This window comes from Squalius cephalus (genome assembly GCF_949319135.1).
Source record: "Squalius cephalus genome assembly, chromosome: 10".
Classification (NCBI taxonomy): domain Eukaryota; kingdom Metazoa; phylum Chordata; class Actinopteri; order Cypriniformes; family Leuciscidae; genus Squalius; species Squalius cephalus.
The window spans coordinates 40,314,136-40,337,481 of NC_137131.1; positions in this window are offsets into that span (position 1 = coordinate 40,314,136).

Consider the following 23,346-nt stretch of genomic DNA (forward strand, 5'->3'; position numbering starts at 1 on the left):
ATATATATATATATATATTAGTCATTAAATATGTGCTTGGTTGTCTCTAAAATTCACTTGAATTTGTTCTATATCATTAGGTGTGATAAAAGTCAGTCTGATTACAGTTTCCTGCCTGTTTAAATATGTTTTTAGTTTTAAAATATAGTTCTCTTCATATTTAGCCTGGATAGAATAAATATGACATGTGTAGGTTGATGTCTCTGGGACAAAAATTGCTGTATTTGTTTAAAATCATCATGAAGGGTCTATTTTCTAAATGCATCTAAATGATCTTATTGTGAACCATGCGTATATATATATATTTTTTATTATAATTTTTTAAATGTCATAACTCGATCTTCCAGTTTGACTCAGATGGAAGAAATGATATTTCGCTTCTTCCTTTACATAGTGACTTTAAGCGTCCTCAACTAATTGGCTCAACACAACAGTATTGGCTCATCCAATGATGTGAGTTTGGGGCAGGGCTATACAGTAGGTTTGTAAGCCAGGGAATTGTTTGGGAAAGCTGTATGAAAATCATTAATTTTGTGCTTCTGCTTGGTGACGCTAGCAGGGCAGAGATGATACACTGCTGCTTTAAAGGCCCACTGAAGTGCCTTGAAACACACAGCATTACTCAGTGTGTTGATGATGTCATTTCCACTGGAACAGGAAGACAGGGCGGGACATATCGAGCAGCTTCTCCCCTTTTTTAAATAGCCAATAGCGTTTCGTTTATCATAGCTCTGCCAGAGCCGTTGAGCTCAGCAAAGCCGCATTTTAATCTGTCAGAGTGTAATAGATCCTTTTAGATTTAATATGAAACTGTTACTAAAGCAAAACAGTGATCATAATCATGCTGAGGACGTGTAGTTTGAAAAGTGTGTAAGTTATATTGGTGCATGGCACTAGTGTTATCTCTTCTATCGTCAGTGCTGTTTCTAATGCCGAGTCTGTCCAACCCTTTCTCCTCCTAATCTCCTCTATATTCATTTCAATTACAGCATTCTGTGTAGAATTCAAATGGGCCCGACACGTTTTGTGGTCTGCCCTGACTCGCACATATGATCTGCTCTGTGCTATCGTGTCTCTGGACCGGAGCAGACTGTGTGCGCACTGTGGCTGTTCGCTAGTCGAAATCAGACTTCATTCACCCCCATGAAATGCATATTTACACTATTTGAATCGTTCCCTATCCCCTACAGTATATGGTGCCATTCACCAAATAGAAAATAGTAATTGTTTGAACAAGTGACCTATTTCAGCTGCAGCTTTAGCATCTGTTTATAGCGTACGGGGCGGGACGTTTCAGATTCTAGAGAGCATTTGATTGGACAGAAAATCTGATGTCATCAAAATAGCTGATCCATATTTACTGTAAGTTTTGAACAATTTTATCTTCTAAATCCGAATTTTGTCATTGTTTTGGAACACACTGGCTTATAGATAACCTTAAGGCTAACATGTTAATACTAAAAGACAACAAAAACTTAAATTGTGATTTCATGGGGACTTTAAAAAATGGACTGAGACAGCTATAGTGTATGGTATCATTATAACTTTGTTTTCCCTGTTAGTCATGCTTTGGGATTTGATCAATGATATCAATTTCGTTTACTGATTGGATTTAGTGACTCACAAGCGTGGCCTTTGCATGGATTTGGTTCATTATAATTCACTGTATTTATCCCAGTACTGAATCCGCTTTGTTGCGCTCTCTCACCCCAGTGCCACTTTTGAAATAGCGGGTTTAAAAGAAGGGCTTGTTTTGGTGACGCGCCTTAGAAGTGCAAAGGAACAAAAAAACAACCCAGAGAGAAATAAAACTGACTTGAGCGATAAGGGCAGAGAGAGTAAAACCCTGTGCGTGTCACATGGCAACAGCACAGGGCTTCTGGCTGGCTTATAATGTGCGTGTTGAAAGGCAGAGAGTCTCTGCATAACAAGAAGCTCCACTCTGAACGGGATCCTGTTCGTGCCACAATGCGGGAAATTTTAGACTACAAACTAAGTGAAAATCTACCCATTTCTCTGACAGGCGGCATGTACGGTGACAGAGTTCTGTCGCCAGCATGTCACCGCTCGGATAGACCGCAGCAGTTGGTGCATTAGCGAGAACAGCAATTTCACTCTGCGGAGACTTCGTCTCTAGAGACTTCAGAGAGAATTCTGGAAACTCTGAGAAAATACTTTGTGCATTGGTTTTCCTTTCTTTATATATTCCATCTCTTGTGAATTTGCTTCCCTTCTCCTGGACTCCAGTTTTCCCTCACCTCTCTCTGCCCCTTGCCGCCCCCTCCCCTCACTGACCATCTGCCCACTCTGTGTTTCCTTCCCTCCTGAGGTTTAGAGTTAAAATCATCCGTCGACCAGACAGCCATTTAGTGAGCTGAGCCCTGGAGAGTCAAATCACATACGGTGTGCAATAAAAAGGATGTGACCCACAGAACATGAGAGTTGAACACATAGAGTTGAGGTGAGGAGCGAGAAGGTATGTGTGCGATTAGAAAAATCTCTTCAATATCTCAAATGTTTCTCCTGAGACTAAAATGAGAGCAAATGGACACTTTTTCTTGAGTCTCCTGCCCCAGAAGAAAAGGAAATAAATTCCAGAGCAATCTCATGTGTGACATCTCGGCAAGTATTCTCTCGGTTATGTCATAAGTGAACAGTTGAGAAAGAAACCGGATGTGTGTCAGTATATTCCATCTTAAAGTGACAGCAGCCTAATATTCCTGATGTTGTCTGTGTCATTAATGTAAAAATAAAATAAAATAGAGCTTTAACAAAGATGAACCTGTATTTCTTTTCTACAGTGAACAAATAGTGTTATTTTATATTTAGGCAGCTTGTAGGATAAGTGTGCAATGCAAAGTGTGAGTACCAAGCAGCACAGCAGTTGTACGCACCCCTGTCTATGATAGTTATGCTGTCACTTTGAATGTATAATTCAAAAAAAAAAAAAAAAAAAAAAAAAAAAAAAAATACCATGCCACAGATATCTGCAAACCTGAGTTTTGTGTCACTGTGTTGGTAAAAATCTCAGTACCGAAGCGAGCAATTTCCCTTTAAATGTCTGTGTAAACTGGATGTGTTATTATTTAAAGGGATATTTCACCCAAAAAATGAAAATTCTGTCATTAATTACTCACACTTATGTCGTTTCAAACCTGTTCATCTTCGGAAAACAAATGAAATATGGGATCTTTCTCACTCGTTTTTCTGCAACTACCATTTTTTCATAAAGAGATCATAAAACTAAGATGAACAGAAGTCAGGTTGACGGGTTTGTAATAACATGAGGATGAGTAATCACTAATGACAGGACAGGATTTTCATTTTTGGCTGAACTCTAACCCTTTGTTAGCTTACTTTAGTTAACTTTACAGAGTGAAAACTGAACTAAAAGATAGAACTGACCATAGAAGCAGACAGCTAACTTGCATAAACAGGTCTAATTAATGCCCATTTTTATTTCTCCACTGAATTTTTAAGCAAATCAGCTTTGCAGCGTGACAATATACCCCACGGACAGAGCAGTAAAAACCAGTAGAACCTGATTTCACTTCTCATTTTTCACTTATATGCTATAAATAAGACCTTTATTAAAAGTGATTTAAACATTTTTTGTGTTGCAACCTTCTGTCATTTTGCTTGAGGCAGAGAGTGTTTCTGATTGGCTAAAAAGGTAAAAGGCCACTCCCCCGACTTATATATGCTTTCTACAGTGTCTAGAACTATCACAATGACAGATGTGACATAAGTCATTATCTATATTGTGATATTCCAAAAGAAAAATTGCTTTAAGTTTCCTGACCTATGAAAGAGCAACCTCTGTGCAATGAACTTTCCCCCTGGGAGGGCAGGTAAACGGAAGAGGCTCAGTTGAAGGAGAGAGGGGGAAGAGGATGAGAGAGTTGAACGTGTGAGTGAGACGGTGGGAGTCCTGCTTACTGAGGAGTGCTGATAAGACAGCTGAGCTGCTTTCTGAGGTGCCATTTCACTCAAACTGAGCCAGAAAATGAGAAGAAATGTGAGGGAAGAAGAATAAACTTTACATCAAACAAACATAAACGGGCAGCCACAAGTTCCACTAATGGCAGAATTTATCTGAGTAACAATCAATACGACAGCTGCAGGCTGTTTAGTTTACAGCCTCTGTCCATGCTGAGGAAAAGGTTAGACAAGTGTTTTTCGTCTCAGTGTGGTGACAAACCTGAGCACACAAACACATCTATCTATCTGTCTGTCTGTCTTTCCTTCCATCCATCAACTGTCCTTTGCAACCATCCAGATCACCATGCATAGCAAACATCTAGCAACCCTCAAAACACCTTAGCAACCACCAAGCAACACTCTGGTAACCCTCATAATGCCTTAGTTACCACAACGGCACACCCTAGCAATTGCCTAGCTACCATCTAGAACATTTGACTATAACAACCAACCATATCACCCAAGCAATCACATAGGAATTCCCAAGTAACTACTCAGAACACCCTAGCAACTATCTATCAATCTATCTGTAATTTTTAAAGGTCAAAAAGACATTTTTTGGTCCCTTTATGATTTCTTTTCTTAGTGTGTGTTTTTAAAAGTTTTAATATCATGTGGATAGACAAACAAGAGCTCACACACACACTGGGGAAAAAATCCACGCTTATGTATTCTTAATGAGTTATAGGCACTAATGCATATACATTAGTTGGAAATGCGTATGTCAGGTTACTTGATTAACATGTGCGATTACACATGCATACGTGGTTGTGAGTGTGAAAGCGCCATTACTAGATTTGCAGGAGCTCCCCAGGCACACAAACACACATAAATTAGCTGAGCTACATCACCGTTGCAACAGCTTTTGTTTTTTTCTCCTTCCATTGCAATAATTAATATTCTGCTCTTCTCCATTAGGGCTGCTCAGGATTGCCTGAGATTGATTGTTTGTGTTTGATATTAGTGGCTTTTCAAAGCGACTCCTCTGTGAAAATGAAAGACGGCAGGTGTTACGGCTCAAGAACTGGAAAATTAAATACAGACTTGCAAAGCATTATTACACAAATAAGAAATGATGGTGAATTTATCTACCTCACCTGCTAAATCGCAACTGTTTTCATTTTATTTTTCTTCATTGTACATTGATCGAGTGCATTAGTCTTAAAATATTACTGTAAATTTTAACATCTACAGTAGTACAGAGTGAATATTAGAAACTCTGCTGTCTAGAAACATTGTTAACCTGCTAAAAGACTCTAAGAAGAAATCTTAAAGGAATAGTTTATCTAAAAATTAATTTGGAACACAGAAGTACATTTTATTTTAGAGCTCGACTCTTTCGAAAAGAGCACTTTAGGTGTTTTGCAATATACACTCACAGGCCACTTTATTAGGTACACCTGTTCAACTCCTTGTTTCGACTGCTTGTTAATGCAAATATCTAATAAGCCGACATGGAAGCAACTCAATCTATTTAGGCATGTAGACATGGTCTGTTGAAGTTCAAAATGACCGTGAGAATGTCGAAGAAAGTGACTTTGGATGTGGCATGGTTGTTGGTGCCAGACAGGCTGATCTGATTATTTCAGAAACTGCTGATCTACTGGGATTTTCACACACAACCATCTCTAGGGTTTACAGAGAATGGTCTGAAAAAGAGAAAATATCCAGTGAGCGGCGGTTCTGTGGGAGGAAATGCCTTGTTCATGCCAGAGGTCAGAGGAGAATGACCAGACTGGTTCAGCTGATAGAAAGGCAACAGTAACTCAAGTAACCACTCGTTACAACTGAGATCTGCAGAAGAGCGTCTCTGAACACACAACCCGTCAAACCTTGAAGCAGATGAGCTAAAGCCGCAGAAGAAACACACCGATGACACTTCTGTCAGATAAGAAAAAAACTAAGGCTACAATTCACACAGGCTCACCAAAACTGGGCAATCGAAGATTGGAAAAAACGTTGCCTGGTCTAAGTCTCGATTTCTGCTGTAACATTCAGATGGTTGGGTCAGAATTTGGCGTAAACAACAAGCATGGATCCATCCTGCATCCATTAAACATGACAATGAGTTCACTGAACTCAAATGGCCTCCACAGTCACCAAATCTCATTACAATGGAGCAGCTTTGGGATGTGCTGGAACGGGAGATTCACATCATGGATGTGCAGCCGACAAATCTGCAGCAACTGTGTGAAGCTATCATGACAATATGGACCAAAATCTCTGAGGAATGTTTCCAGCATCTTGTTGAATCAATGCCATGAAGAATTAAGGCAGTTCTGCAGGCAAAAGTGGGTCCAACCCAGTAGCAATGTGCACCTAATAAAGTGGCTGGTGAGTGTATTTTGTTGTTTTGTTCCACTACCAAACAAAATCATATGGCTTTGGATCATCATGAGTGTAAATAAATGCTTGAAGAATTTTCATTTAAAAGTGAACTAACCCTTTAAAAGCACCCCAGGGTTAACAGTCATGAAATAACATGATGGAAAATATATAAATATGGACATTTCTGACATTGCAAGTAAGATTTTCAAGCATTTACCAGTTCCAAGACAGCAAATGCAGTTCACAAGTACCAAGCCCTGTTGAAACCGTAAGAGCTTCTACAACAGAACTCGATGTGACATGGTCAGACATCCAGAGCTGAGAGTAATTTTACCAGCTTCATTCTGATTCCGTCAGCAATGAGTGAGAGGAGCCTTGAAATGGAAATATTGAGGAGGAGATGGCGGTGATGCTTGCTATGCGGAAGAGTTTAATAAAAACCCAGAGACAGGTTGTATTCAGACCATCAAGTCCACAAACACTGCGGTAGCTGCAGGGTGGTCTTAATACAGGTCTCGTCTCGTTCAGAGAGAGGCATACAAATCACACAGACATAATCCAATCAATCTCAGACGTTGAAGCCCTTCCCGACAAGCTGCGCCGACACAAACAATCCCATTTTTGGACAACGACCTTTAAGATGATTATTTTAGGCAGATCCATGGTGATTTTTCATTCAAATCTATGTATAACCAAATCTACCGTGTAATTAATAATGACCATCAGGTCATACTAGTTATAATCAATCTAAAAATCCAGTTTATACATTTTGCTATGTTTTTTTTTTCCACGCCAAGTGATCTATTTGAAATCTCTCTGAATGAAAGCGTTTCCATTTTCACCCATAATTCTGGAAGAACGGAAAACGCTTTTTGTTCTCCTCCTGCAAGAGACTCATTTAAAAATGAATGTGCTCAGTGTGGGGGCAGTCCAGTATAAGGCTGTTGTTTGTCAGCGTTGAAAACTGTGACACAGGGTCACTTTCAATAGCGTGAATGTGAGCCGAATACAGGATGAAAGCGTGCCCGGCTCTTTGATATTCGGCAGGGGTTGCTGCGGCCCTATGCATCGCGTCGCATCCTCATCCCTCCCACATCTCCTGTATTCGAGCTTCCTCTGAAGAGCTCGGGTATTTTTAAGTCCAGAGGGCCTGAAAGGTTCATCACCTCGGATATGGGAACAACGCAGACACTGTTTGGGGGTGAGCTGGGGGGTTTGGGGCGAGAGAAGAAGCGGTCGTTTGTTGGAGCCGGGCGCGTCAGACGTCACCCCTACCGTAACCTTTTAACACTTCGGCGAAGAACCCTGGATTGTGACGCCTCAGGGATGCAGGGAACTCTGATAAGGGTTGTGAATGAGGGTTAGAATGTATCCAGCCACTGATATGTAGGGCGGATGTCTTGAAGACATCGAAGACACTGACTCAAGCCATCAGCAGAGTCAGAAATGATTGTGAAATGGGGTCATGGGAGATCCACATGTTCTAGAGCTGTAGGCTGTATGTGTGTGGCCTGGTAAACCTTACATTATGGGGACAAAATGTCCCCACAAATATGGAAATATCCGAAATCCTTGTAAATGTTTTTATAAATCATAAGTGACTTTTTTTGTTTTTGGTCCCCATGAGGAATACAGCTTATAAATCATAAGTGATGTTTTTTGAAACTGTAAAAAGCTGTTTTCTGTGATTAGGACAGGTAGGGTTAGGGGTAGGGTTTGCGTACAGGGAGGGAATATACAGTTTGTACAGTTTATAAACAATTTTGTGGTTCCATTTTCATGGAATGTCCCCATAAAACATATAAACACTGTGTGTGCGTGCGTGCGTGCGTGCGTGCGTGCGTGTGTGTAGAGGAAATGGGTCAAGTATTGGATACTTAAGGCTAAACATTTCCTATTCTATCACATTTCCTATTCTATCACAAAGCATATGTTTAATAATTGTTGGATATCAGTTTTTTAACATGTATATATTTATTTCAAAATAATTTATATATATAAATAATGTTAATTATTAATTATTTTTTGGAATAATTAAACATTTCTAATACTTTTGAAAAATATCTCTTATGCTCTTGCTCACCAAGGCTATTTATTTGATAAAGAATGCAGTATATACAGAAACAATGTGTTTTCTTTTTAATATATTTGAAAGTGTCATTTATTCTTCTGTTATATTAACAGTATTACAACAAATATGAACATTGTATAAACCCATTTTAAAGGAAATAAAATGAGAATCAATTATATATTTTCACAAATAATTTTTCATCAGTACATTTAATTCACTTGATTATGTAGAAAAAAAAAATGCATTATGTATCAGCCCTTAGTTGCTGAATTTCTAGCAACAACAACTACCATGATACATGCAGCTACCGTGGTATTAGTCACACCGCCCACCCCTATATACGTGGTGTGTTTATTACAACGTTACATTCACGTAGAAGCTGCCGATTCGTCAACGCTACTATTGCCAAGCAATTAGAGCTCCTGAATACAGGAAAAGTGTGAGCAACAGTGCAGTCCTTATCTTTACTATGAGCGCATGACTTAATGGGAACAGTATTAACCATAGTGTGCTACCATCTGTCCAGCACATTAGTGTGTTAAAAAGCCAAGGGGAAAAAAAAGAAAGAAATGAGAAACTACGGCATTACTGGTATTTTTGGCTTCGGAATCACTGTGCACGGCCTCGTGCAGATGGTGAGGTGAAATCGAGAAGTAAGGGTTGTAAACGAAAGGACACTGAAATAAATAAATAAAGTGAGTGATAGCGGAGGAAATAAATCCAGGTGTCCATGTACTTTATCAGGAGCATTATCGGCTTGATGGCGAGGGGGAAGACGGGGGCCGGTGTCTGTGTTTGTGGCGAGATAGTGGGAAAACAATTTTACCCTCCTTTGCTAATTCAGCTCTTCGCCTGGATGGAATCGCATCATCTAAATAAGGGAGCCAAATGTTTTACACCCTTGCATATAATGGAACTGCGATAAGACGTGACTCGTCACTGGCCTGAATGACATTTCCTCGCATATTGTTATTTTCCAAAAAAAGAAAAAGAAAAAAAAAAAGAAAACCTTCACGTGGTGTGGTGAGCAGAGGCGGCACTGAGGCACGTGCCAGTGTGTGATTTTAAAACCCTGCCATTTCACATTCCCTTGATGATAAAACAAAAGACACGGCGTGTTTTATGTTTGCGTTAAATATCCCTCGGTGCAGCACCTCTGTGACAGCTTATTCGCTGACAGACTGATCGTAGCTCTTATGTGTTTTCACATTGTTCAAGCAAATACTGAGAATCCCGACAAGAGCTCCAAGGTTTCATGGCCCGCTCAGCCGGCTGGATAAAGCCTTGGATCAATACTCATCCACTATCCATACATCGAACGGATTCGACAACAACAACAAAAAATAGTCTCACACACACACACACACACACACACACACACACACACACACACACACACACACACACACACACACACACAGCTTTCAACCCAATAACACCTTTTAGAAGCTGCGTTTCTTTTCAAGCTAAGTTTTGAATAGCTTTCCACTTACAGTACATTTCGCCAACAGCAGTGTTTCTTATCCATGAGGCACTCTTATGTCCAGTTTAAAATAAAACTGTTTATTTTAAAATATGCATTTGTTGTAAAAACTTTCATTTCATTTGTTGTATAAAAATATGAAATAACATATAGAAGTTAAATATTTATTGTATAAAAATGAATGTATATTATTGCACATTATCAGTGTCACTCAGTTGTGGTGTCATTTTCTCTACAAGTAGTAATTGTCCCTTATAAAGTTATATCAAAAAGTTAGTGCACTTGTTTACCAAGCAGGCAACAGTGTCAGTGAAGAGCATGTTTGAGATGAAATATACCGTGTGAGACATGTTGACCACTTTGGTGCATGGTGTTAGCAACATCAAAGTTGTTGGTTCAATTCCCAGGGAATGAATTACCTGATGAAATATATACCTTGAATTGCTTTGGATGAAATCATCTGCTGAATTATTATTAAGTTGTATGTTTTTCGCACACATAAAATGCTAGCAATTAAATTGGCTTAGCAAGAAAAAAATAGTATGCTATTTTAATAAAAGATCCTTAAAATGTAACAACAAAAAACAATCACTAGCCTCTAATAAAATTTTATTTCAAATGCTAGTGTACTTTTTTACTAAGGAAACAACAGTGTCAGTGTTGTCCCGTAACACTTTTGTTCATCTTCAGAACACAAATAAAGATATTTTTAATGAAATCTGAGAGCTTTCTGTCCCTCCATTGACAGCTGTGCAACTACCACTTTGAAGCTTCAAAAAGTTCATAAAGATATCTTGAAAATAATCCACATGAACTGAGCGGTTTAGTCCAAATTTTCTGAAGACTCACAATCACTTTATATGATGAACAGATTGAATTTAGGCTTTTTATTCACATATAAACATTGGAAACTCCACTGAACCTGCTTGACATGTGAGAACAAACCTCATTGGTTCTTGAGGAAGCTCAAACGTGCTGCGTAACATGAGAATGAACCTCATTGGTTCTTGCGGAAGTTCAAACAAGCTGCGTAACACGAGAATGAACCTCATTGGTTCTTGCAGAAGTTCAAACAAGCTGCATAACATGAGAATTAACCTAATTGGTTCTTGCGGAAACTCACACGTGCTGCGAAACATGAGAATGAACCTCATTGGTTCTTGCAGAAACTCAAACATGTTGCGTAACACGAGAATGAACCTCATTGGTTCTTGCTGAAGTTCAAACAAGCTGCGTAACACGAGAATGAACCTCATTGGTTCTTGCGGAAGCTCAAACGTGTTGCGTAACATGAGAACGAACCTCATTGGTTCTTGCGGAAGCTCAAATGTGCTGCGTAACACGAGAATGAACCTCATTGGTTCTTGCGGAAGCTCAAATGTGCTGCGTAACACGAGAATGAACCTCATTGGTTCTTGCGGAAGCTCAAACGTGCTGAGTAACACGAGAATGAACCTCATTGGTTCTTGCGGAAGCTCAAACGTGCTGCGTAACATGAGAATGAACCTCATTGATTCTTGTGGAAGCTCAAACATGTTGCGTAACACGAGAATGAACCTCATTGGTTCTTGCTGAAGTTCAAACAAGCTGCGTAACACGAGAATGAACCTCATTGGTTCTTGCTAAAGCTCAAACGTGCTGCGCAACACGAGAATGAACCTCATTGGTTCTTGCGGAAGCTCAAACGTGTTGCGTAACATGAGAATGAACCTCATTGGTTCTTGCTGAAGCTCAAACGTGCTGCTTAACACGAGAATGAACCTCATTGGTTCTTGTGGAAGCTCAAACGTGCTGCGTAACACGAGAATGAACCTCATTGGTTCTTGCGGAAGCTCAAACGTGTTGCGTAACATGAGAATGAACCTCATTGGTTCTTGCTGAAGCTCAAACGTGCTGCTTAACACGAGAATGAACCTCATTGGTTCTTGTGGAAGCTCAAATATGCTGCGAAACATGAGAATGAACCTCATTGGTTCTTGCTGAAGTTCAAACAAGCTGCGTAACACGAGAATGAACCTCATTGGTTCTTGCGGAAGCTCAAACGTGCTGCGCAACACGAGAATGAACCTCATTGGTTCTTGCTGAAGTTCAAACAAGCTGCGTAACACGAGAATGAACCTCATTGGTTCTTGCGGAAGCTCAAACGTGCTGCGCAACACGAGAATGAACCTCATTGGTTCTTGCGGAAACTCAAACATGTTGCATAACACGAGAATGAACCTCATTGGTTCTTGCGGAAGCTCAAACGTGCTGCGTAACATGAGAATGAACCTCATTGGTTCTTGTGGAAGCTCAAACATGTTGCATAACACGAGAATGAACCTCATTGGTTCTTGCTGAAGTTCAAACAAGCTGCGTAACACGAGAATGAACCTCATTGGTTCTTGCGGAAGCTCAAACGTGCTGCACAACACGAGAATGAACCTCATTGGTTTTGCTGAAGCTCAAACGTGCTGCGTAACATGAGAATGAACCTCATTGGTTCTTGCTGAAGCTCAAACGTGCTGCACAACACGAGAATGAACCTCATTGGTTCTTGCGGAAGCTCAAACGTGTTGCGTAACATGAGAATGAACCTCATTGGTTCTTGCGGAAGCTCAAACATGTTGCGTAACACGAGAATGAACCTCATTGGTTTTGCTGAAGCTCAAACGTGCTGCGTAACACGAGAATGAACCTCATTGGTTCTCGAGGAAGCTCAAACGTGCTGCGAAACATGAGAATGAACCTCACTGGTTCTTGCGGAAGCTCAAACGTGTTGCGTAACACGAGAATGAACCTCATTGATTTCTCAAATGAGCTTCTGTTTACCTCAACTGATATGTGAGTTGTTGAATGCTTATAAGTGAATAAAAGCCTAAATTCAATCTGTTCATCATATAAAACAATCGTGTCTCTTCAGAAAATTTGGACTAAACCGCTTTATTCATATGGATTTGTTTTATGATCTCTTTATTAACTTTCTGAAGCATCAAAGTGTTAGTTGTGTGGCTGTCAATGGAGGGACAGAAATCGCTCAGATTTCATAAAAAAATATCTTCATTTGTGTTCTGGAGATCAACGAAAGTCTTACGGGTGATGACAGAATTTTCATTTTTGGGTGAACTAACCCTTTAGTGCAGGAAATGAACTTCCAGATGCCAGGCGGTCAGTAAACAGTGGCTCAGACAATCAGCAAATGGGGAAAAAAGAAAAACGTCTGGCCTGGAGCTTTTGGCACCCACTGTGTCATTACAATCAAAAGGCGATCTACATGTATATTTACACTCCAGCACCTGTTCCGTCATCCGCGTCCCTTCGGGAAGTAAATCAGCATCACGGTCCGCAGCTCTTGCCTACCGTCCAGCTCCACGCAATCAAGAGTCCCGGCAATCAGCCGGGTTATTTTCCTCGCGCTGGCAAGAGTTAGTAGGCCACTTCAGTGCATTACCTCTCCCGGCCCAGTCGTGAGACTTGTCAATGCGGTGCAATAAAAAGAGATTGAGACTGAAAGTTGAGATTGAGTTTTATTGTCATTTTTACTGCGTCTTACGAACATCGATTTGCCTGGGCCAAGACAAAGCAAGAGATGGATATACAGATTGAAGCGACTAATACCACGCCTGCCATCGTAAAAATCACAGACTGCAAAGTCAGTCTGAAGAGGTGATTTTATGTCTTGAAAATGTAGTCTCAGGGTGCTGAGCACATTTTTCCCCCTTTAGCTCAGCTATGAGTCTGTCTTTCTCTCTCTTTCTTGCTCTAATGGTTAACTTGAACACGAGATGGTGGCCCCAAACAACATTTAGACACTTTTTAAAATGAACGGATACCATTGCATTAGATAAATGTTAAAACAAGATAATTGTTTTAAGCAACATAGAAACACATTTCACAAAGAAAAAAGGATTATTTGAAGGTTTCTGGTTGTCAAACGTTAGTGGTTTAAAAGTGCATGCTTGCAGATGCCACTAGTTTTTTTCTCTAATGCAATGACATTCAGCCATAAGTTTCAATTGGTGCTGCTTACAGAGGTGCTTAGAGAAAATATATATATCATGGCCATGAATTAAAAAAAAAAAAATTCCACAAAGTAAGAATTCGTTCCAATGACTTTTTAATTTGTTCCCTTGTTTAAATAAATTGTTGCTACCTTGAACTAATTTATTTTCTCCTTTTGATTTGACTAAAACAAGGAAACAAATTATCATGACATGGCCAAACTTTGAGGGAACAAACTATTATATCATGCGCATGAATTTCTAAAAACAAGGGACCAAATAACATGCTGATGCATTAGTAAGTCATAGGAACAAATTGCTAATTATTTTTATTATTTTTTTTCCTGTATGTCATGTGTGGGGCTCCTGTACTGTGTATTAGTAGATCGCCGTTGATTATGGTCAACATGTATTTCACACTGATTTAAGACCATTTACATTTATCCAAAGCAGCATACATTATATTCAAGTGTAAGATTAGGCATTCCCTGGGAATTAAACCTATGACCTTCACACTGCTAGCAACAAGCTCTACTGTTTGACTTTGAGTTACAGGAACACAGTGGCCATAGCTGAAATCGCAACCTATACCCTATATTCCCTATATTACTTCACTATTACAGTCCCAGGTGGGAGTTTTAGGGTGTGTTCACACTTGTAGTTCGGTTCACTTGGTTCGTTTGGTCCAGACCAAAAAAACATTTCATCCTGGTCCGCTTAGCGTTCAGACTGGCATTTTTAACACCGGACCTAAAGGCATATGGATACGTTCACAACCTGATTGGTCGGCTTTTATGGCGTATTGCCTATTTTGAAACGGAGCTTACCGAACATCCAAAATAATGCTGTGTGCTGGGATAACTGCGCTCGATGTATGTGCGATAGTATTTTGACCAGCTGAGAACTCGTGAAGAGCTTTTAAAATGTGTAAAGGAGTCAAAACAGAAACAGAAATTCTCTCGGTAACACAAACCAAGATCTGCTGCAAGGAGACGCGGTTCTGATGCCTGTACCGAACTGTGATGAGGAACATCGCGACTATGAAGAGAAAAAACAGGTATGCATTCTGTCCTTTTTAGGGTCTCATTTTCCTGTTTTTGGTTCATTTAAATGTCTTTGGTTCATATTTCAATCGAACCGCACCAAAATGAATTTGGAAGTGGACCGAGACCCTTCTTTTAATCGTCTCGGTCCGCTTGTTTGGTGCGCACCAGCGTTCAGATGGCAGTGTTCACACTTATTCAGATGAACCGCACTAACAGAGCAATCACACCAGGGTTTGTTTTAATCCAACCAAACATGCCGAGTGTGAACACACCCTTACTTAAAAATGTTCTGAGGGCAGAAAGGGAAATTATTGGTTTACAGATTCAACCAATGAAACTGAAGCAGAGGCGGGGTCAAGACGTGTGGAGGGAAAACAACATTTTTTTGCAGTTCGCTTTAACTATAATCTACATGTGGAAGTCATGCCAGCATTTGAATGCCTTGGGGATGTCACTAATGTGAGTTTATACTCCAGCTGGTTTACCTAACGCTGACACTATCATAGTAATTCGTTATCCTCCCTCAGCTGCTTGTCAAAGCAACAGCTGGGACGAAAAAAAGCCCCGGAGCTCCATGCAGTCCAATGAACTAGTCCTGAAGCAATCCTGCTCTAAATGTTTATTCCTCTCCACATTATATTAATATAGGCTATATATATAATGTCAAAACAGGATGTTTGAAGCGCTAACCGGACATACCGAATTCTGCTGTCCACCATAAAAGACAGTGCTAATGGGATTACTCTAACCCTAGCCTTCAAAGATTTGTTTGTGTATTTATTTATCTCTCGGTATTCAATCCCAGCGCAAGCTCATCAAGTCATCAGCCCGCCAACGGAGGCCACGCTCCAAAAATGAAGGGATTAAAGAAGGACTTTAAGCCGTGGATGTGTTTGCTCTGCATTTTGATATACATCCGTTCACTCAGCAAGTGTTTATGCAGCACTTAGGCGTCAGTTCTCAACCAAACAACTGCTACGAAGCATCAGACCATTTTCAACTCTAATCTGTTTTGGTTCTTATATTATTAAAGAGATTTACTCCTGTTGTGAAGTGTAAACCTATCAAATTAAAAGGGCCATAGAGGGAAAGCTTAGGCAGAAAGGTAGAAATGTCTTTATAGGTGTGTGCAGTCAACTGTTGATGTTGTATTACCACTAATCGCATTGGTAAGCACGTTCTTGATATGCTAAATATGCCGTCAAGACTATTTCTACATTTATAATGCAAATCACACATTTACTGTATATACATTGTTTACTGCCGTCCTTGTTCTTATACATTTATTGTTTAGGCTGATTGCTTTTATTTTAGTCAAATATAAACAAGAAACTATGATCAACAGTTTTCTGAGCAGGTCTCACAGTTCTGAAACATGGCAACAAAACTCATGTGAATATTTAACTTCTACACATTGCCATATAACAACCAGTCAGTAACTACACTGATTTAAGTGATGTTTAGACTGCAGACAAATCAGATTTTTTTATCCGCACAGGAAAATGCTGAAATCTTTGGACATACCATTTGAACACTGTATGAATACTTCTGCCATTTCCGTCAGCAGTTTTAATTTTAGCGTTGTGTGTCACGTTAAGAGTGATGCAAAAGAAATTTGAAATCTGATTTGAGCAGCCAGAGCGCCCAGACTGAGACACATCTGTAAAAATCTGATTGGAATCACATTTCAAATCACCTCCATATGTGGTTTGAATCAGATTTGAACAAAACAAAACAAAACAAAACAAAACGATTTCATGTTGTTGTTTTTGCAGTACAGACTTTCAAAAACCCATCTGGATAAAATCAGATTTTTGCTGGCAGTCTGAACATGGCCTGAGTGTCACAGTTAATTGTGAGCTATATGTGTTTGATTTAATAAGAATAACCAACTCATTAGAGTCAATAATTCGTTCAGGAATCGGACCAGGAGCAACCCTGATTCATTCCTGAGTCATTTGTTCAGGATGTTTGTGGATTCATTGAAAAGAGCGGCTCATAATTATTCATTCAGGAATCGGATTGAACTGTTTGCTTGGTATGTATTTGACTCATTAAAGAACCGACTCATTATAATCATTCGTTCGAGAATCAGACTTCACCTTATAAGCTGGATGTGTTTGGCTCATAAGAATATAGTGAATTCAGGATCACCCTGTTACTATTCGATACCGGTGTTGCAACAACACTGAATAAGTACTCCAGGAATTTCTGTCAGAGAATTGCGGTGAAACTGAATGGAACTGAACATCATTTTTAATTGGTCCAGTTCTGAATAAGAACCAATTCTTGGTTCCCAAACTTACTTTTAGTCCATGTCAGTTAGCTTTGAGGTCATCACAATGAAGTTGAACTGATTGTGCTTCAAAACCCGATCCATTTTGGACAAAAGTCATTCAAATCGAGCATCCAAATTTATTAATATTACCATGAGATGCATATGCCCAACAAAAAACTAAATTATTACAATAGTGCAGTCTGCAAATGCTTCTTAATGTTGCACTCTTGGCAGCTAATAATTGTGCATTATGCAAATGAACCCATATTTAATACAGTCTGCGTCTTATGTTAATGTACCTTGTACAGTTTTTTTTTTTTTTTTGCTGTATGCTAGTGTTCTCTTAAAATATTAAAATTTACAAAATGTACAACAGTACTATTGCAGTTGACTGATGTTGCGAGACATAGAAAAGTATGTCCAATAAACATTCTGTCAAGTTTAAGAATGTCCCCCATAATACCATTTGCAAGCAACTAGTAATAAAATAGCAAGTAGCAAATCATGGTTCATAAAACTTCCTATTTCAGTAAGAAATGTGTCAATATATAAAATTGTGTGCATTCATTCAGCTGGTACTCTCCGATATAAAGGCCTGCAGTGTATAAAAGCGTAAAGCATGGCACTAACAGCCAAGGTCATGAGTTCAATTCCCAGGGAATGCATGAATAAATGTGAGCAATGTAAAAGTGTCCGCCAAACGCTGGAATATAAAGGTCTAAAAACACCAATATGTGTCCATTCTCTTTTCATCTTAATCTATTAATGCAATTCTCCACTTTCTCTCTTACTGTCATTAGCTTTTTTAACTCACTTTTTTTCCAGTATGTTAAATCCTTGAAATTTCAAACCAAGCAGAGCTTCAGGGTATCTTTTGTCCTTTTATATCTCACAGACAGATTTTAAACAGTTCATATTCATACTGTTCTGAAGCTAGAGGCAACAGGTAATATGGCTTTCAAAGTGATACATCCCTTCAGATTTTTATATCCTTCAGTTTGCAGTTCAGAATTATTGTTTAGCTGAAATGCACTTACTGTATATTGATCTATAATTGTAAATCTATGCAAAAAGCTCACGCATTACTGGTGCAATGTGCACTGACAGCTGGCAGATCTGTAGTCAGTTGTGTTTATCATTGGTTAATTTAAAACTGCTTCCATTTTACAACTTTCACTCAAGAGCAAAATAACTTTCATACATCTTCAGACTAATAATTATGTGTATGCATGTACTGTTTTTATGTCTGGTTTACTTGATATACCTCTTCATCAATCTATTTTAATAGTACTATTTGAGCCTACTTTGAGCAGTCAACAAGTTTTGTGCTTCAAAAGTTAACTTTAATCAGCGTGGATTTGCTTTTAACAGATGCAGACTTTCTAAACTTTGATAAACCTTAGATCTGCATGATGAAAGTGTTACATTGAGTGAATAATGACTAATGCTTTTATCTGCAGTAAAACCCGATTAACGCTAAAAGTGTAGAGTTTCACAGTGTCAAAAGCAGTGGACTAAAAACCAGAAAAGAATAAAATTGCTTTTCAACATTTATTATGAAATTAAAAAGATAAACTTTCACTGTTCAAACAATGCTCAGCAGAAAACAAAAACAAAATAATTATATTAATAGTCATCAAGGATTACTTGAGCTGCATACAGATTGCAGTGGGGAAGTACATTATAACAAGCGAAAGAAAAAAATATGCAGAAACAAAATCATAACAGTCCATTATAGAATAACACAGCACATTAAGCAAGATTACCAGGAGGTCAATTTACATAAAACATCTTTTATGTACAATATAAATTACGGTGGGTGCAGTGGAGGGGTGGAACAGGAGAAGTTCACAACAGATTATGGTAATCAAAGCTATTAATCTGAAGAGAAGGGGGTGCTGTGATCTGACAGGATGACTCCTTCAACCTTTGGAAAGGCCCTACAGGGCTCATTGTGTCATAATGATGTCATCGTTTCAGAGAAACAGCACCTAAGGATGGGCACAGTACTCTCTCAGAAATAAAGGTTCTTCAACAGTTCTTCTTATCGTTGCCTTTTTTTTTTTTTTTTATTGCTCTTTGGAGATTAGAAAAGTTCTTGATGTTACATTACAGGTTCTTCAGATCAGAGTCATCAGATCAGAGTCATTGTTTCTGGGTTCTTTAAAGTGGATGGTTTTCTGTGAAGGACTTCAACGGTTCTGTGTGTTTCTAACTGGAACCTTCATTTTTAAGAGTGTACAGTGGTGTGTTCATGTGCAGTGTGTGTCTTCTGTCCCAAAAATGTTGAGATGAGTTGGTGCACATTAGATGAACCCCCACTGTTCCTCAGGTGAGCATTTGAAACAGTGTGAAAACATGTGTAAAAAATTTTTAAAAGTGTCCAGTACATCACAAACGAGTCAAGAAACATTTTCTTCCACCGTATCTACTTTAGCCATTTCATATCGTGTAGGTTGTTACCCAAATGCATCGTTTTGGTGTCATTCAAAATTGCAGCATGTAGGGACCATAGGATGAAATAAGCAGAGAGACTTCTGATGTTATTGTGATAGGGTTTAATAATTGGTTTATATTCTCCATTATATATAATTAGGTATCATGCAATGCCAATAATCAATCAAAGTTAATATGTGTATGAGAATGAAGGATTAAAAATATGGAAATAAAAATCCAAAGGATTTCATCCAGCCTCTCAGAGATCACAGAGCGGATCCGGGAGCCATCTCTTATCAATCAGTTTGCTTTATGAAATGAAATTATGATGAATGATGCTGACTTTTGCTTGTGACTTCAGCAAATGAGCTGCCAGAGAGCTGGCAGAGGAAACAACACAACTAAACACATTGGAACATTCATCTTTTGGTTTCTTCATCTCTCTCTTTCTCTCTCTCCTTTTGACTTCAAATATAAAACAAAATCATTCTAAAACATCCAGACAGAAACATACTTGGTATGTTCATGGGCCTGAAACGTATTTGGACATTTAAACCCTGCTTAAAATGCCTGAATGTCGTTGGAGCCCATAGCCTCGTGTGCAATGCAGCGTTCTAACATGTAGCACGGTTGCGACACGATTATGGTCCTGGCTCGTGGTAATGAATACTCTAAATAGTATTTGGACAGTTTCTGGTTGTGAAACATTAGTGTTTTACCTGTGGTTACACTGCTGGGACACCTGAGTAAACTTGAGGGGAAGTGACTTCATAAAGTAAAAAAATTAAAAAAAAACGTTAAAACAAGAAATGAGTAAGAATTGGCTAAGCATAGGTCTAGCATTATTTGTATCATTGCGGATGCCACTTACTTTGATATTTTGTGAAATGAAATGCATGCCTTTTTAAGTGTGGATCAAATGTCCAAATAATTTTTGAGGCCACTGAAGGTTAATTTAATCGTATTTACTTACAGTCGTGCGAATAATTGTGTGAACATGAAAATGATGGGGGGAAAAAGTCAACAACAAATGTCTGAAAATCTTCAAAATCCTGGTAATTTGCCAATGGTCTGTGCTATTTTGTGTACTAAATAAATAAAAAATCCCCCTCATTGGTTGTTAGCATAGCAGAAGTGTGTGAGTATATCAGTGTATTGTCCATGCAGGAGACGAAGGTCTTGCTTGACATTCTACCACACATCAACATCTGTGTGATTGTATAAAAGTCTTGAGCGTGCTAAAAAGTTCTACCAGCACCCAAGTGGGGTGCCTTCAACCCTACCTCAAACATACAGTTTGTTCCTATATTTAGGAGTTTCACACAGGCTTTGCAACGGCCGTCCTGAGGCAATGTTCCATTCTTGCAGCGCCTCGCCTGTCTTCCATCATACCCTATCAAAAGCAGTTTGACAGTTTGGCCCCAACATGGGCTATAAAGGCAAAGCGCTTTAAGACCGAGAGAGTTCAACTTGAACTTCATAGGCTGAACCTCACAGGGACAAAACAGAGAAGTTTTCACCTCGGCCTTGGGTGCAGAACGTGCACAATCAAGGGTCTGAAAGATAAGCTTACTTGTTCCCACCGAGGGATTTGACTAACTGCGCTGGAGGCAAAATGAGTTACATAAGAGAAACGGACAGCCGTTTCAGAAATTTCAGAATTGTAAGCCACTGCCGTTTGGGCTGAAACAGCAAGACCGACCCTTAAATTGAGAGAGATTTGTGTACAAAATTGATTTGGAGAAATAGGAACCTTTCCAAAGACAAGAATCTTTGGTTTCCAATGTGTATATTTGGGACAAACCCTACCATGGGGTTCTGAATGTTAGATTACTCTGTGGTGCCATGTGTAGTGTGTAAAATTGGTGCACTGAAGGTGAAAAATTGAGAAAATGCATTACATTACATCCCTCGGTCACCCTCAACTGGTCTTAAAAGGGACAGTTCGCCCCGAAGATGAACATTCTGTCATCATTTAATCACCTTCATGTTGTTCCTAACCTGTATGACTTTCTTCAAGAACTATTTTTGCATATGCAATTAAAGTCACTGGGGTCCAAAACAACACTGGACCCCAATTACTTTCAAACGTGCAGACTAAAAACCATTAAAGGGATAGTTCACCCCTAAATCATCATGTACTCACCCTCAAGTTGTTACAAACCTTTATGGATTTCTTTCTTCTGCTGAACACAAAAGAAGATATTTTAAAGAATGTCGATAAACAAACAGTTGGCGGATCCCATTGACTTCCATAGTCTGAAAGTCAATGGGGTCCATCAACTGTTTGGTTACCCATATTTATCCAAAATACCTTATTTTGTGTTCAGCAGAAGACAGAAATTCATACAGGTTTGGAACAACTTGAGGGTGAGTAAATGATGACAGAATTTTCATTTTTGGGTGAAATATCCCTTTAAATCATTTTTCAAAATATCTTCTTTTGTGTTCTACACAAAGGCAAACAGGTTTAGAATGACACAAGGGTGAGTAAATGATGACAGAATGTTTATTTAATAACATAACACTGCACCAGTCCAATAGGATTTACAATCAAATCTCCCCGTAAACCAGTCGAAGTGGAGCCCAAAAACATGTAATAATGAATTGCAGAGGCTCTTTATGCAAGACAACGAGAGGCAGGGAGCAGCCGCAAGTGTTGTACCCTAGCTAAATCTCTTTCTCTGGCCCAATGGAGCCCCTCCATCAGCTCAACGTGCCAGATATCGCAACAGACATCCCCCTCAGGTGCAATAATGTCACAGTCCATTAATCTTCTCAAACTTCAGGCCCTGATCCTGGGAGCCCCGTCCATGCTAATCCCTTATTAATGTGGCAAATGAACCTGTGGAGAAAGAACTACTCCCTCCCGGCCCTTCACCATCACAATGCGGAGTCTATTACAGCCTTCCCCCGTACCGTCTCGAGTCTCTACTGTTTGCATTAGGATGTCCATTCACTGAAGCATAAAGCCACTCGAGAGAGCTTGAACACACACACACACACACACACACATAACTTCATTCCACACATTATTCGCTCTGTGCCCTCTCTAGTAACCTTTGTCTAGAACACATATGGCGGAGCGTGAGCCTGATGCATGCGTAATCTCTTAAGACTCAATGTTGCAATTCAAGTCAGCAACCAGACACTTTTGTTCCATTTTGGTTTTGTTTTAGCTCGTTGAGACTCCCAGGATAGGCGATGCGTACAGATTCCTTCTATTATGTGACAGTGGGAAAAACCTGCCTGCGCTCTGCTTTGCCAGATTAGAGGACAGCTCAGTAACAGAGGAAACAGTGCATGCGAGACAATCATCTGGTCTCTAAAAACAGTCCCACTGAATCTCTCGGGTCTGATTGCTTCCTAATCCAAACAGAATAACCACATCACTTCGGAATAATTGCAAGTCATTATTGCTAGCACTCGCAGGCAGAGCTGTTAGAAGCTCTTAGAGCTTGGATACATATAAATGAGGCTTTCTAAGAATCTATATTTCTGGACAAAGATGAGATAAGACATCTGAATCTGATAGATGTGGTATAAGTGATTTTTTTATTTGAAATCTGAACAAATGCTTCTATAATCTCTATATATGAGTATGAGCAGAGAGACAGTTCTCTAGAATGAAGCACAAAATCTCTTATAAATGCCTGTATGACTTCGGTTTGCTATGAGCAGTCACTTCCCAGTTTAATTTCTCCAACTGAGTTTATTAATCAGGCTTGTTGAGGAGTTTTCCT